The 15,814-nt window shown below is 37.9% G+C and overlaps 1 protein-coding gene and 1 pseudogene across 5 annotated transcripts in view; one reads left to right on the top strand and one right to left on the bottom strand.

Moving 5' to 3' along the window:
• BRIP1 (BRCA1 interacting DNA helicase 1) overlaps positions 1-15,814 on the bottom strand; it is a 204,673-nt gene that overhangs the window by 158,826 nt on the left and 30,033 nt on the right. The window lies entirely within an intron of this gene.
• Positions 421-801, top strand: LOC137754954 (LYR motif-containing protein 4 pseudogene; annotated as a pseudogene).

Raw genomic sequence — 15,814 nt, 5'->3', positions numbered from 1 at the left:
ACTTAAGTTTTGGGGGAGTCAAAAATTATACACATATTTTTGACCGCTGGGGGGTTGGTGCCCCTAACCCCTGCATTGTTCAACAGTCAATTGTATATGCTTATATATGCATGAAATAAATGACAGCAATGATACAAGGGATGGAGTGAGGAATTAAGATTACACTGTTACTATAAGGTACTCACACTACCCATGAAGTGGTATAGTGTTATGGGAAAGTACATCTGGATTTGCCACAAATACATATTGCAAAACCTAGGGCAACCAGTAAAAAAGAGGAAGGGAGGGAAGGAATATGATGGTTATGCTAGAAAGGAGAGAAAAGGGAATCAAATAAAACACTTATTTAGTGTCTGTGCCACTGCACAGGGCCAGAGCCCACCTGGGCCAGACCCTGGGCCACTACCTGGGCCAAGACACATGCGTGCGTCCCACTGGTGCTCCCTGCGGCGGCAGAAGTTTTGCAGGTTGCATGGAACTCGGGACCTCTGCAAAGAAGACCCACTGGGTTTTATTCGTTCCGAGATTGCAGCCTCCAGCCACGCATGAGTGCTGGATATGTACCAGGCAATGCTGAGGGAGACCAAGCACTTCAGAGCCAACAACTACAGAACTTACACCAGCAGGAGGATGAGAGATGTCTTCAGAGAAAATAAGAACGTAAAGGATCCTGTAAAAATTCAACCCCTAATGAATAAAGCCAAAAGAGACCCTGGGATAATCCACTGACAGGTCCACATTGGCCAACTGTATTTGACTGACAAGCTTGTCAGTTAGAATCAAGAGAAGCCCAGGACCTAGGGAGCTGGGACCAGCCACCACCAGCAGCCATGGACCACCTTCAGCATCCATTCTGCTTCGCATGGGGGCTCCCAGGGGACCACGAGTGGCCTTTGCATCAGCTTTAAATAGGCTCTTGCTGTGTCTGCCCTAAGAACTGATAAACTGAGTGAGGATTCCATTCTTCTGCAGCCTTAGTGACAAAGGATGGCTGTCTCTCCTTGGTTCAAGTGTTAGAATGAAGAGCTGGAGCTCCTCAAAAGACTGTTGTGTATTATTGTGTCTCCTCCACCCTACCCCATTTTTGTAGCTCCTCAGCACTTGTATAGAGCATTTCCAGATTTTGTTTCTTGGTCCTTGACAATAAACTACAAAATGCATAAAAAGAGTGGGAAACAAAAAGAGGAACACAGAACAAGAGCAAAAAATAGAAAACAGTCATAAATATGGTAAATATTAATCCAACCTTATAAATAATCACTTGGAACATCAATGGTCTAAATACACCAATTAAAAGACAGAAATCGTCAGAGAGGATCATAAAACAAGACCCAAATATTTGATGTCTAAAAGAAACCCACTTTAGATATGAAAAAACTTATAGACTAAAAGTAAATGAATGGAGAAAAATATACCATGCTAACACTAATCAGAAGAAAGCAGAGTACCTATATTAATTTCAGACACAGAAGACCTCAAAGAAAGGAAAGTTATCAGAGATAAAAAAAAAAAAGGGCATTACATAATGATAAAGGGGCCAATTCTCCAAGGGAAAAAAAAAACAATCCTTAACATGTATGTGCCTAACAACAGTGTGTCAAACTATATGGGGCAAAAACTAATAGAACTGCAAGAGAAATAGATAAATCCACTATCATAGGTGGAGGTGCTATCAGAAATGGACAAACCTAGCAAGCAGAAAATCACTAAGGACATAGCTGAACTCAACAATATCACCAATCAACTGAATATAACTGACATATATAGACTACTTCATCCAACAGTGGTAGAATACACATTCTTCCCAACTTCACATGGACCATTTACCAAGATAGACCACATTCTGGAGATAAAACATACTTTAACAAGTTAAAAAAAATAAAAATCATACAATGTCTGCACTTAGACCACAATCAAATTAAATTAGAAATCAATAACAGAAAGATAACTAGAATATCCCAAAATATGTGAGGATTAAACAACACATGGCTAAATAACACATGGATCAATGAAAAAATCTCAAGAGAAATTTAAAAATAGTTTGAGCTTAATGAAAATAAAAACACACCTTATCAAAATACATGGTAGGCAGTGAAAGTAGTGTTGTGAGAAGAATTTATAGCACCGAAAGCATGTATTAGAAAAGAAGAAAGATCTAAAGTCAATAATCTAAGCTGCTACCTTAGAAAACTAGAAAAAGAGCAAACTAAATCCAAATTAAGCAGAAGAAAAGAAATAATAATAATTAGAGCTTAAATCAATGAGATTGAAACCAGAAACTCAATGGAGAAAAATCAATGAAACCAAAACCTGCTTCTTTGAAAAAAAATCAATAAAATCAGTAAGTCTCTAGCCAGGCTCACTAAGAAAAAAAGAGAGAAGACAAAAATTACTAATATCAGAAATGAAAGAGCGACATCACTACAGAGCCTACGGATGCTAAGGATAATAAAAAAAAAATACTATGAACAACTCTATGCCCACAAATTTGATAACCTAACGAAACAGACCAATTCCTTGAAAGATACAACTTGCCAAATCTGACACAAGAAGAAATGGACAATATGAATAGGCCTAGATGTATTAAACAATTAAATCAATAATTAGTAACCTTCCAAAAAGAAAGCACCAGACCCAGACAGGTTCACTTGTGAATTCTACCAAACATTCAAGGAAGAAACTATACCAATTCTCTACAATCTTCTTCAGAGGACAGATGCAGAGGAAATGCTGCCAACTCATTCTATTAGGCCAGCATTACCCTAATACCAAAACCAGGCAAAGACACTAAAAGAAAGCTACACACCAATATTTCTCATGAACACAAATGAAAAAATCCTCAACCAAATAATAGCAAGATAATATTAACAAACTGAATCCAACAATGTGTAAAAAGAATTATAAACCATGACCAAGTGTGATTTATCCCAGCTATGCAGGTTGGTTCAACATTTGAAAATCAATTAATATAATCCATCACACATTGGTGGGCTAAGAAAGAAAAATCACATGATCATATCAATAGCTGCAAAAAAGGATTTGACAAAATCCACACATACATGATAAAACCTCTCAGTATACTAGGAACAGAGGAACACTTCCTCAAGTTGATGAAGAATATCTACAAAAAAATCTACAGCTAACATCATACTTAATGGTGAGAAACTTTAAAGATTTCTGAGATCAGGTACAAGGCAATGATATTCCTTCTCACCATTTCTTTTCAAGTGTATGTCCTTCCTTATGTTATAAGACAAGAAAAGGAAATATATGGTATACAAATTGAGAGGGCTTCCCTGGTGGCACAGTGGATAAGAATCCTCCTGCCAATGCAGGGGACATGGGTTCGAGCCCTGGTCCGGGAAGATCCCACATGCTGTGGAGCAACTAAGCCAATGCTCCACAACTACTGAGCCTGCGCACCACAGCTACTGAGCCCATGTGCCACAACTACTGAAGCCCATGTGCCTAGAGCCTGTGCTCCGCAACAAGAGAAGCCACCACAGGGAGAAGCCCGCGCATTGCAACAAAGAGCAGCCCCCGCTCACCGTGACTAGAGAAAGCCCGCGCGCAGCAACAAAGACCCAACACAGCCAAAAATAAATAAATAAATAAATTTATTTTTTTAAAAAAAATTGAGAAGGAAGGTATAAAACTGTCTCTGTTTGCCAATCGTCTTTGTAGAAAATTTGGAAGTATCAACAAAAAACCTCCTGAAACTAGTAAGTGATTATATCAAGGTTCCAGGATACAAGGTTCATTTATAAAGGTCAATTACTTTCCTATATACTAACAATGAACAAGTGGATTTTGGAAATGAAAACACAATACCAATTACATTAGCACCCCCCAAAATGAAATACCTAGGCATAAATCTGACAAAATATGTACAAGATCTATAGGACGAAAACTACAAAATTCTGATGAACAAAATCAAAGAACAACAAAATAAATGCAGAGACATTCCATGTTCATGGATAGGAAGACTCAGTATCATGAAGAGGTCAGTTCTTCCCAACTTCATCTATAGATTAAATTCAATCTCAATCAAGATCCCAGTAAGCAATTTTGTGAATATTGACAAACTAATTCTAAACTGTATATGAAAAGGTAAAAGATCCAAAATAGCCAACACAGTACTGAAGGAGAAGAACAAAATTGGAGGACTATGCCACCCAACTTCAACACTTACTATAATCAAGACAGTATGACAGGCAAAAGAACTAACAAATACATTGATGGAACAGAATATCGAGTCCAGAAATAAACCAACATAAATATAGTTAAGTGAACTTTGATAAAAGAGCAAAGGCAAAACACTGGAGCAAAGACAGCCTCTTCAACAAATGGCACTGGAACCACTGGACATCCACATGCAAAAAGAATGAACCTAGATCCACATCTCACAACCTACACAAAAATAAACTCAAAGTGAACCCAGACCTAAATGTAAAACACTAAAGTATGAAACTCCTAGAAAAGAACAAAGGCAAAAACCTAGATGACCTTGGGTATGGTGCTGACTTTTTAGATATAACACCACAGGCACAATCTGTGAAAGAAATAACTGATAATTAGACTTCATTAAAATTAAAAACTTCTGCTCTGTGAAAGACAAGGTCAAGAGAATGAGAAGGCAAACCTCAGCCTGGGAAACGAATACTTGCAAAAGACACATCTGATAAAGGAATTAACCAAAATATACAAAAAAGCACTCTTAAAACTCAACAAGAAGAAAACAAACAACCCAATTTAAAAATGGGCCAAAGACCTTAGACACCTCACCAAAGAAGACAAAAATGTAGCAAATAGGGGCTTCCCTGGTGGTGCAGTGGTTAAGAATCCGCCTGCCAATGCAGGGGACACAGGTTTGAGCCCTGGTCTGGGAAGATCCCACATGCCACGGAGCAACTAAGCCCGTGCGCCACAACTACTGAGCCTGTGCTCTAGAACCCACGAGCCACAACTACTGAGCCCGCGTGCCTAGAGCCCGTGCTCCACAACAAGAGAAGCCACCGCAATGAGAAGCCCTCTCACCGCAACAAAGAGTAGCGCCTGCTCACTGTAACTAGAGAAAGCCTGTGCACAGCAACGAAGACCCAATGCAGTCTAAAAAATTAAATAATTATTTAATTTTTAAAAAATGTAGCAAATAAGCATATGAGAAGATGCTCAACATCATATGTCATTAGACTAATGCATGTTAAACAACAAAATACTACCACACACTTATTAGAATGGCTAAAATCAGGAAAAATGACAACACCAAATGCTGACAAGAATGTGGAGATCTGGAACAAAAGGAATTCATTCATTGCCAGTGGAATGCAAAGTAGTACAGCCACTCCGAAAGAAAGTTTGGCAGTCTCTTACAAAACTAAACCTACTCTTACCATATGATCAAGCAGTCATGCTCCTTAGTATTTACCCACAGGAGGTGAAAACATATGCCCACACAAAACCTGCACACAAATGATGAGAGCAGCTCTATTCATAACTGCCAAAACTTGGAAGCAATCACTATGTCCTTCAGTAGGTGAATGGATAAATAAACTGTGGTACAACCAGACAATGGAATAGTACCTAGCACTAAAAGGAAATGAGCTATTAAGCCATAAAAAGACAAGGAGGAATCTTAAATATTACTACATACTGAAGGGCTGTAGTCTAAAGGGCTACATACTGTATGATTCCAACTATATATGCCATTCTGGAAAAGGCAAAACTATGGAGACAGTAATAAGATCAGCAATTGACAGTGGTTTGCAGGGAGAGAGGGAAGGGATGAATAGGCAGAACACAAAGGATTTTTCGGGCAGTGAAAATACTCTGTATGATATAATGAGAGATACATGTTATTATACGTTTGCCCAAACCCATTAAATGTACAGCACCCAGAGTGAATGGTAATGTAAACTATGGACATTGGATGATTATGACCTCTCAATGTAGGTTCATCAGTTGTAAGAAATGTATCATTCTGGTGGGGGATGTTGATAATGAGGTGGCTGGGGAAGGGCGTACATGGAAAATCTGTGTACCCTCCCTTCAGTTTTACAGTGATTCTTGAACTGATCCTTCATAAAAATAAAGTCTCAATTAAAAATTCATAATTAAAAAAATAACTGATGATTTAAGGGAAAAAATAATAATAAAATACTCTATGGTTCCCAATACATACAAAAGTAAAGTATATAACAAAAATTACCAGGGCGGAGTCAATATGGCAGAGTAGGAGGACACAGAGTTTGCGTCTCCTCACAACTAGGGCACCTACCAGGCACTGGTGGCGGACCACGGACACCTAAGGAGACGGGAGGAACCCCCGAGCAACTGAGTAGGACGAGGGGAGAGGAGAACAGGAGGTGGGATGGGACCAGCACCCCAAGGGGTGGCTGGGGGAGGGGATGGGTTCCCACACTCAGGAGGGGCCCACTCACAATGAGGGGATCAGTGGGGACAGGGAGAGACCCTCAGGGGATTAGAGGACTGGAAGAGAATAGGCCAGCATTTCCCCCACCCACTCGAGCCCCCAGGAGCCTACTAAGGTCCCAGGCTTGATCCTCTGCCCTCTTGAGGCCCCGTCCAGCCACGCTGGGCCTAAGTCCTGTCCCTGCACCCCCACCCAGGGTCTTATCTCTGCACTACACCACGGCCAGAGGTGTGTATTAGGTGGGGCGGGGTCTAGCCTCAGGACCCGCAGTGGCCAGAGGTGGCCACGCGGGTCCTGAGGCTAGACCCCGCCCCACTTAATCCCCACCCCCGCCTAGGCTCCGTCCCCCACAGCCAAGGGCTTTGCAGGCCCCTTTTTCTTTTTCCATTTTTTTTCTTTTTTTTTTTTGGGTTGTGGTTCTGTTTTACCTTGCTGTTGTTTCACATATTTTTCATTTTTTCTAATAAATTTTTTATTTTTCTAATTTTATTTTATCTTTTATTCTTTGTTATTGTTCTGCTCCTTTTGGTTTGATTCCCCCCTCTTTTCTTTTTGCTGTTGTGGTTCTGTTTAACCCTGTTGTTTTTGTTATGCTTATATTTTTATTTTTTCTAATATATTTTCTATTTCTCTAATATTATTTTATTTTTTATTCTTTGTTATTGCCCTACTTTTTTTTTCTTTCGTCACGCTGTGGCTGGCGGGATCTTGGTTCCCAGGCAAGAGGTCAGGTCTCAGTTCCTGTGGTGGGAGCGCCAAGTCCAAACTGCTGGACTAAAAGAGGACCTCAGACCTCAGGGAATATTCATCAGAGTGAGGTCTCCCAGAGATCCTCATCTCGGCACCAAGACCAGGCTCTACCCAACAGCCTAAAAATTCCAGTGCTGGATGCCTCAGGTCAAACAATCAGTAAGACAGGAACACAGGCCCACCCATCAAAAAAAAAAAAAAAAAAAATTAGAGAACAAAAGAATAAGTTACAGATGAAGGAGCAAGGTAAAAACCTACAGGACCAAATAAATGAAAAGGAAATAGGCAACCTACCCGAAAAAGAATTCAGAGTAATGTTAGTAAAAATGATCCAAAATCTCGGAAACAGAACGGAGGCACGGACCGAGAAAATACAAGAAATGTTTAACAAAGACCTATAAGAACTAAAGAACAAAGAGTGATGAATAACACAGTAACTGAAATGAATAATACACTAGAAGGAATCAATAGCAGAATAACTGAGGCTGAAGAACGAATAAGTGAGCTGGAAGATAGAATGGTGGAAATAACTGCCAAGGAGCAGAATAAAGAAAAAAGAATGAAAAGAATTGAGGACAGTATCAGAGATCTCTGGGACAACATTAAATGCACCAACATTTGAATCATAGGGGTCCCATAAGAAGAAGAGAAAGACAAAGGGTCTGAGAAAATATTTGAAGAGATTATGGTCAAAAACTTCCCTAACATGGGAAAGGAAATAGCCAACCAAGTCCGGGAAGTGCAGAGAGTCCCTACAGGATAAACCAAACGAGAAACACACCAAGACACATAATTATCAAACGAACAAAATTTAAATAGAAAGAAAAAATATTAAAAGCAGCAAGGAAAAAGCAACAAATAACATACAAGGGAATTCCCATAAGGTTATCAGCTGATTTTTCAGCAGAAACTCTGCAGGTCAGAAGGGAGTGGCAGGACATATATAAAGTGATGAAAGGGAAAAGCCTACAACCAAGATTACTCTACCCAGCAAGGATCTCATTCAGATTCAATGGAGAAATCAAAACCTTCACAAACAAGCAAAAGCTAAGAGAATTCAGCACCCCCAAACCAGCTTTACAACAAATGCTAAAGGAACTTCTCTAGGAGGGAAACACAAGAGAAGAAAAAGACCCACAAAAAGAAATCCAAAACAATTAAGAAAATGGTAATAGGAACATATGTATTGATAATACCTTGAATATAAATGGATTAAATGTCCAATCAAAAGACACAGACTGGCTGAATGGATACAAAAACAAGACTCATATATATGCTGTCTTACAAGAGACCCACTTCAGACCTAGGGATACATACAGACTGAAAGTGAAGGGATGGAAAAAGATATTCCATGCAAATGGATATCAAAAGAAAGCCGGAGTAGCAATATTCATATCAGATAAAACAGACTTTAAAATAAAGACTGTTACAAGAGATGAGGAAAGGCACTACATAATGATCAATCCAAGAAGAAAATATAACAATTATAAATATTTATGCACCCAACATAGGAGCACCTCAATACACAAGGCAAATGCTAACAGGGAAATCGACATTTTCCCATAAAAAGGGATATTGACAATAACACAATAATAGTGAGGGACTTTAACACTCCACTTACACCAATGGACAAGTCATCCAGACAGAAAATAAATAAGGAAACACAAGCTTTAAATGATACAACAGACCAGATAGATTTAATTGATATTTATAGGACATTCCACCCGAAAGCAGCAGAATACACTTTCTTCTCAAGTGCACACAGAACATTCTCCAGGATAGATCACAACTTGGGTCACAGATCAAGCCTCAGAAAATTTAAGAAAACTGAAATCGTATCAAGCATCTTTTCTGACCACAACGCTATGAGATTAGAAATCAATCACAGGAAAAACACTGGAAAAAACACAAACACATGGAGGCTAAACAGTACACTGCTAAATAACCAAGGGATCACTGAAGAAATCGAAAAGGAAATAAATAGTACCTAGAAAAAAATGACAACAAAAACATGAAGACCCAAAACCTATGGGACGCAGCAAAAGCAGTTCTAAGAGGAAAGTTTATAGCAATTCAATCTCACCTCAAGAAACAAGAAAAATCTCAAATAAACAATCTAACCTTACACCTAAAGCAACTCGAGAAAGAAGAACAAAAAAAACCCCCAAAGTTAGTAGAAGGAAAGAAACCATAAAGATCAGAGCAGAAATAAATGAAATAGAAACAAAGAAAACAATAGCAAAGGTCCATAAAACTAAAAGTTGACTCTTTGAGAAGATAAACAAAATTGATAAACTTTTAGCCACACTCATCAAGAAAAAAAGGGAGAGGTCTCAATCAATAAAATTGGAAATGAAAAAGGAGAAATTACAACTGACACTGCAGAAATACAAAGGATCATAAGAGACTACTACAAGCAACTATGACAATAAAATGGACAACCTGGAAGAAATGGACAAATTCTTGGAAAGGTACAACATTCCAAGACTGCACCAGGGAGAATTAGAAAATATAAACAGACAAATCACAAATAATGAAATCGAAACTGTAATTAAAAATCTTCCAACAAACAAAAGTCCAGGACCAGATGGCTTCACAGGTGAATTCTATCAAACATTTAGAGAAGACCTAACACCTATCCTTCTCAAACTCTTCCAAAAAATAGCAGAGGGTGGAACACTATCAAACTCGTTCTACGAGGTCACCATCACGCTGATACCAAAACCAGACAAAGATATCACAAAAAAAGAAAATTACACACCAATATCACTGATGAACATAGACATAAAAATCCTCAACAAAATACTAGCAAACTGAATCCAACAACGCATTAAAAGGATCATAACATAACACCATGATCAACTGGGGTTTATCCCAGGAATGCAAGGATTCTTCAATAAACGCAAATCAATCAATGTGATACACCATATTAACAAACTGAAGAATGAAAACTCTATGTCTCAATAGATGCAGAAAAAGCTTCTGAGAAAATTCAACACCCATTTATGATAAAAACTCTCCACAAAGTGGGCACAGAGGGAACCTACCTCAACATAATAAAGGCCACATTCGACAAACCCACAGCAAACATCATTCTCAATGGTGAAAAACTGAAAGCATTTCCTCTAAGATCAGGAACAAGACAAGGACTTCCACTCTCACCACTATTATTCAACATAGTTTTGGAAGTCCTAGCCATGGTAATCAGGGAAGAAAAAGAAATAAAAGGAATCCAAATTGGAAAAGTAGAAGTAAAACTGTCACTGTTTGCAGATGATATGATACTATACATAGAAAATCCTAAAGATGCCACCAGAAAACTACTGAAGCTAATCAATGAATTTAGTAAAGTTGAGGGATACCAAGTTAATGCACAGAAATCTCCTGCATTCCTATACACTAACAACAAAAGATCAGAAAGAGAAATTAAGGACACAATCCTATTTGCCATCGCAACAAAAAGAATAAAATACCTAGGAAAGAACCTCCCTAAGGAGGCAAAAGACCTGTACTCAGAAAATTATAACACACTGATGAAAGAAATCAAAGATGACAAAAACAGATGGAAAGATACACATGTTCTTGGATTGGAAGAATCAATATTGTGAAATTGACTATACTACCCAAAGCAATCTACAGATTCAATGCAATCTCTATCAAATTACCAATGGCATTCTTCACAGAATTAGAGCAAAAAATTTTATAATTTGTATGGAAACACAAAAGACCCTGAATAGCCAAAGCGAACCTTGTGAAAGAAAAATGGAGTTGGAGGGGCTTCCCTGGTGGTGCAGTGGTTGAGAATCTGCCTGCTAATGCAGGGGACACGGGTTCGAGCCCTGGTCTGGGAAGATCCCACATGCCGCGGAGCAACTGGGCCCGTGAGCCACAACTACTGAGCCTGAGCGTCTGGAGCCTCTGCTCCGCAACAAGAGAGGCCGCGATAGTGAGAGGCCCGTGCACCGCGATGAAGAGTGGCCCCCACTCGCCGCAACTGGAGAAAGCCCTCGCACAGAAACGAAGACCCAACACAGCCAAAAATAAAAATAATAAATAAATAATAAATAAAAATTTTTTTTAAAAAAAGACAAAAGTAGAAATCAATGAAATAGAAAATGGAAAAATCATTAAAGAAAAATCAACAAAAACAAAACCGTTTTTTAAAGATAATAAATGTATACATCTCTACCTAGATTGATCAAAAAATAAAGAGAAAAAAATGCGAATTCTGAGTATCAGAAATGAAGAGGGCATATCACTATAGATCCTATAGTTTTTTTAAAAAAAGAGAATGTTTTGAATATTATGCCAATAAATTTAAAAACTTGACCGAAATGGACAAATTTCTTGAAAGATATAATTACCAAAACCAACTCAAGGAGCAACAGAAAATCTGAATAGTCCTATATTTATTAAAGAAATTAAATGTGTAAGTGAAACCCTTTCCAAGAATAAGATGCAAGGCCCAGATGGCTTCATTGGTGAATTCTATCAAAAATTTAAGAATACCAATACTTCCAATTCATAAGGTCAGCATTACTCTCATATCAAAACCAGACAAAGATAACACACACACACAAAACACTAAAGACCAATATCTTTATTAGCAGAGATGCAAGAAATCCTTAACAAAACTCGGCAAATCAAATTTAGCAATATATAAAAAGGGTACTGAACCATGACCAAGTGGGTTTTATTCCAGCTTTCATTTGAATGTGAGATTGGGTCAGCATCCAAAAACCAAACAATGTAATTCAACATATCCATAGGATATAGGAGTAAAACCATATGATCCTACTAATGGATGCAATAAAATTTTAAATACAAAATTCAACATTCATTCATTACAAAACTTTCCACAAACTAGGAACAGAAGGCGGGACTTCCCAGGCGGTCCAGTGGTTAAGCCTCCAGACTTCCAATGCAGGGGGCACAGGTTCAACCCCTGGTCGGGGAACTAAGATCCCGCAAGCTGCACAGTGCAGCCAAAAAAAAAAAAAGAAAGAAAAAAGAAAAAAACTAGGAACAGAAGGAAACTTCCTCAACCTGATAAAGATCATATACAAAACACCTACATCAAGCATCATTCTTAATGGTTTCGTTTCCCCCTAAGATTTGAACAAAGCAAAGACGTCTACTCTCACCACTCCAATTCAACCTTGGCATATCCTAGCCACTGAGATAAAACAAGAAAACATATTAAAAGCCAAACACTAAAAGAAGCAAAATGTTTATTAGAGAATGAAAACATACAGCTCTGTATTCTTAGAAAGTCCTATAAAATCTCCAAAAATATCAGCTAGAACCAAAAAGTGACTTCGCAAATTTGCAGGTTACATGGTCAATATAAAAAAATGAATTCTATTTCTATAACAGCAACACAAAGGAAATTATAAGTGGAATCATACAGTATTTTTCCTTTTCTAACTGGCTTATTTCTCTTAGCATAATATCTTCAATCTTTGTTGCAGCATGTGTCAGAATTTCCTTCCATTTTAGGGCTAAATATTCCATGTATATACCACATTTGTTTATCCATCCATCTCTCGACAGACACATAGGTTCTTTTCACCCTTTGGGTCTTGTGAATAATACTGCTATGAACATTGGTGTACAGGTATGTGTTTCAATACCTGCTTTCAATCCTTTGGGATATATACCTAGAAATGGAATTTCTGGATTATATGGTAATTCTATTTTTAATTTTTTGAAAAACTGGGAATAGATTTTTCACTGAAAATTATAATAAGGAAGAAACAGAATGAACTCTCTGGTGTTGAACTGGAATTGGATGTACTGTTATAAATACATAATTTTGAACATATAAATAGAGAAAAATATAAATATATATCTGTAAGTATATATTTGTCTGTGTGTGTGTTTACGTGTGTATATACACACATATTACAGAGACACGCATTGCCTAGTTCTGTCTGCTGAAAGGGCCTGGAACAGCAACCCCAATAGCAATGGGCAAAGCCAATGCTGAAAACTTGGCTTCTATAAGTATTTAAAAGAAACCAGGGTTCTTTGAAAAAATGGATGAATCCAGGACTGGGGTGGGGAAACAACAAGATGGAGATGACCCTAGAACATCTTATTATGCCAGAAAGCAAGTAAGTGCTCTAAGAATAATCGATACATGTCAGAAAGACACAAGCAACTTAATTGAACCCTCACTTGAGCATTTAAACAAATCATATAGTAACAGACTATCACTCACTTAATAAAATGTAAAATCACAAGTCCATAAAGATAAATATAAAATTAATAAACTGAATGTTTGATGAGGACATGCTATTTATATAGTTTCAGAGTTCCTCCCTACAAAGTCCTCTTTAATTATGAAGGGAGAAAGATAACTTTACAGTGATGCCTAGCAGATATCATATTAATCAAGTTATCAAAGTAATCATCAGTAATGAAACAAAATGAAACTATTTGCCACCTCATAAGATGCAATAGGTAGAATGCAGCATCACTTCTGTGACATTCTTGCCAAAGATATATAACTTTAACCTAATGATAATAAAACCCAAAGTTGAGAGACATTCTAGAAAGGCTATAATCTTCTGAAGTGTCAAGGTCATGAAAGAAAAGGGAAGACTGAGGAACTGTTCCAGACTGAAGAAAATAGCAAAATGACAACTAAATGCAATGTATGATTCTGAACTGGATCTTTCTGCTATAAAAACTTCATAGAGACAACGTGCAAAATCTGATCTGGTTCTGAGTATTAGATAACAATGAATCAATTATAATTTCCTGATTTTTATGGTTATATTGAAGAATGTCTTTGCTTTAGGAAATAGACACTAAAGTATTCCAGGGTGATGGAGCATCACATCAATAACTTACTCTCAAATGGTTCAGGGGAAAAAAATATATATTTGTATTGTATTTCTAATTTTTGTATAATTTTGTGACTATGTGAAAATCTTTAAAAACTTTAATAAATAAATCTATATATCTATCTGTCTGTACTGGTCAGACAATTGGTCAATTAACAAAGTAGTTTCCTAAGGTAAAGTTATCTTTCCATACCGACTATCAATGAGTGAAAAGCTTCTAAAAGGCAATTACAGATTCTACTATCACTAAATAGGTACACACGTCAGCTAGATTGCTATACGTATTAAATATTTCTACAGATCAAGAAAAATAACTGTCAAAGCTTTCTGGAACATTCACCAAGTTCATTCAACATGATGAAGATTTGAAATTTTTGAGAATTATCCTTTCTATTTCCACTGTAGAGGTCACTATTATGTCTCTACAAGCTCTTAAAAAATCATAATTATTGGAGCTGAAGGAAACTCACTCAAGCAATTATTCACCCATTCTATCATCCTGCCCTTAGGCAAATTTTCAGATAAAGCAGGAGGTTCACACTAAGACCACCAACTTCTGGCCTCACTTACCAAGATTAAAATAGCATAGGACAAGGGTTGGTAAACTTTCTTTAAAGGGCCAAAGAGTAGGGCTTCCCCGGTGGCACAGTGATTGAGAATCTGCCTGCCAATGCAGGGGACACGGGTTCGAGCCCTGGTCTGGGAAGATCTCACATGCTACGGAGCAACTAAGCCCGTGAGCCACAACTACTGAGCCTGCGCATCTGGAGGCTGTGCTCCGCAACGGGAGAGGCCCACGCACCGCGATGAAGAGCGGCCCCCGCTCGCCGCAACTGGAGAAAGCCCTTGCACAGAAACGAAGACCCAACACAGCCAAAAATAAAAATAAATAAATAAATAAATAAAGGCCTAGGAGCAATGAACTGTAGTCCCTGATGGAAATTAAAAAAAAAAAAAAAAGTATGCATCAAAATAAGATTTAGATTTCTAAAAGCCTTTTCTATGACCATGATATATTAGGTGAAAAATAAATGCTATATACGCTATATACACTATAATCCAAATTTTGTTGGGAACTTCCTGGCAGTCCAGTGGTTAGGACTCCACACTTTCACTCCCAGGGCCCAGGTTCGATTCATGGTTGGGGAACTAAGAACCTGAAGTGCAGCTAAATAAAAAAAAATTTTTTTTTAATTTAGAAAATTTTTTTTAAAATAATAAATCCTATCCAAATTTTGTTTTTAAAAAAGTATATGCATAATGCATATTATATACATATATATTTTTAATGGCCAAAAATTCTTCTCATTTCTATATGTAAGCCCCCTTTGCAAGGTCACTTTGAAGCTCTTCTCACCAAGAGGTGAACTCCTTCCCTCGAATCTCGGCTTGGCCATGTGACTTGCTTTGGTGACTGGGATATTAGGAAATGTGGCATAAACAGAGGCTCAAAAGGTATTTTGCACATTGGGGTTTGCTCTCTTGCTGTTCCTGGAACCTTGGGGCCACCATATATATAAGCTGGGGTTAGTCTGCTAGACGATGAGAGATACCCACGCCATGGTCCCATGGTCCTAGTCAACTGCCAACCAACCCTAAGAAGCAGAGCCGCCTTGCTGACTTGCAGCTAACCTGCAACTGACCACGGATGCATGAGTGGACCAGCTGAGATCAGCAGAAGAAATGCCCAGCTGAGCCCAGCCAAAATTGCTGACCCTCAGAACAGTAAGCTAAATAAATGGTTGGTTTGTTACACAGCAATTGGTAAGAAATTGTGTGT

The sequence above is a fragment of the Eschrichtius robustus genome, chromosome 20 (assembly GCF_028021215.1).
Source record: "Eschrichtius robustus isolate mEscRob2 chromosome 20, mEscRob2.pri, whole genome shotgun sequence".
Taxonomy (NCBI): Eukaryota; Metazoa; Chordata; class Mammalia; order Artiodactyla; family Eschrichtiidae; genus Eschrichtius; species Eschrichtius robustus.
Note: the sequence above shows the minus strand (reverse complement) of the source record. Positions and strands in the feature narration are given on the sequence as shown.